This window comes from Haemaphysalis longicornis, unplaced genomic scaffold (assembly GCF_048455015.1).
Source record: "Haemaphysalis longicornis isolate Haplotype H1 unplaced genomic scaffold, Haemaphysalis longicornis Haplotype H1 scaffold_11, whole genome shotgun sequence".
Lineage (NCBI taxonomy): Eukaryota > Metazoa > Arthropoda > Arachnida > Ixodida > Ixodidae > Haemaphysalis > Haemaphysalis longicornis.
In genome coordinates, this window is record NW_027526214.1 from 78,004,688 (window position 1) to 78,006,499 (window position 1,812).

Here is a 1,812-nt window from a genome sequence, read left to right on the forward strand (position 1 = left end):
AAGTGTGAACCAGTTCCATTTGTTATCTCTACGACAATTTCCTTTATTCACCGTATCTCAGAGAATAACGAAATTTTTATGGACGACCACGTTCGCTCATAATTCTCACATTGAACGTCCAAACAACTGTTTCCGTTCCATTCCTCGCATTCTAAAATAGAAAAACGCGATATTGCCTCATATGTGCCCTAATTCTGCTATACACAAGTTTTGTGAGCATGGCTTTAGCCATCTTTGATGGCCAGCTTTGATGGCCGTCTTTGGCCATGAAATGGACAGGCTTTGAGCTTTAGGCTGCTGGCTTTTTGAGGTCGATCCCTACAGTCACCGTAGAATGTCCGTTATGAAAAACGAAAGCTGCTCCAGAAAGTGTTCCTACTGCCAAATGAGCTTGCCAAATGAGCCAGGGCCAGCGGGCATAGCTGCTCGCACCGTGTTGTGCACAACCATCACAAGGTCGCTTCCCGGCACTACGTACCGGTTGTGTTTTCAGCGCCCTTACACCTTTCTGTGCCCACAAATAGCCATTTAAATGAAGCGCTAAAATTGAAAGAAGAAACATGTCACGCCTTTCAGCAAGTGTGCAAATAATGCTTCGATTTGTGTTGAAGTGTATTTAGGCCAAAACAAGTCATCCATCTACGACCACAAAGAGAACATGCCCCATCTATAAAAATGAAACTGGTTCACGCTTGGTGCAGCCTTGCAAGAAAAGCGATGGTGATTGTTAACTCGTCCTTCATAAAACAAAAATAATCGACACCAGGAGAGATGTTCCTGCAGATCAGGTTGCTGAGGTGCTTTTTTACCAAAAGTATGGGACCATGGGCATAAGTATGCCGTCCCTTTCTGTCTATGATAAGGAAAGTGTATTTCTAACAACATTTTTGGCATGTTCACGCTCCATGAGATGCCCATGGTGCATCTTTTCTTTCTTTCTTCTTTTTTTCTTTAGTGCATGCCTGTCACATATATATATATATATATATATATATATATATATATATATATATATATATATATATATATATATATATATATATATATATATATACAGAAACATAGGTCGGCAGTCTACAACGCCAAAGGAGGCACAAAGGTGTTGTTAGGCTCTATTTTTTACTACGGTTAATGAAGTTAAGATTTTTTTTAATATAAGAAGAAAGAAAGAAAGAAAAACACGCGCCCAGAGTGGGGACCGAACCCACGCCTTTCGAGTAAATCTCGAATGCTTTACCAATTCGGCTATCTGGGCGACTGGGTTCTCCTTCACTTTCTGGGCTATTTATATTTACTAGAAGTGTATCTGACGCTTGAGGGTGGTAGCCAGCGCCATATTGACTACACGGGGAGAAGGGGACCTTCTTTTCAACCCCCGGGGCGTGACTCAAACGTCTACAGCCTGTCATAAGTGGGTAACTGGCGGGAAACCCTCTTATGCTACCTAGGCATCAAGGCTGCCAGAACCGAGACCCTCGCTAGGCTTTCGCAGAATAATATAGTAAGGAAATGAGGGGCTCATTGAGGAAATACAGAAACAAAGGTCGGCAGTCTACAACGCCAAAGGAGGCATAGGGGTGTTATTAGGCTCTATTTTTTACTACAGTAATGAAGTTAGGATTTATATATATATATATATATATATATATATATATATAGTGGGGGAAGTGGTACAGCCTGTGTTTTAGCGGGTGGACAATCACCCTCTTGTTGTGGTGCACCCAATCATTATCACATCATCTTCATCTCGATGGCGAGAATGTGTCATGGCCATCACATTTCTTCGTGGGTCTTCCTACCGCTGTGACCGCG

At 42.1% G+C, this 1,812-nt stretch overlaps 1 non-coding gene across 1 annotated transcript; it reads right to left on the bottom strand.

The window, feature by feature from the left end:
* Positions 1-1,183: 1,183 nt before the first annotated feature.
* Positions 1,184-1,255, bottom strand: Trnak-uuu (transfer RNA lysine (anticodon UUU)). Its single transcript has one exon. It is a non-coding gene; the product is annotated as a tRNA-Lys (tRNA).
* Between the last annotated feature and the right edge of the window lie 557 nt (positions 1,256-1,812).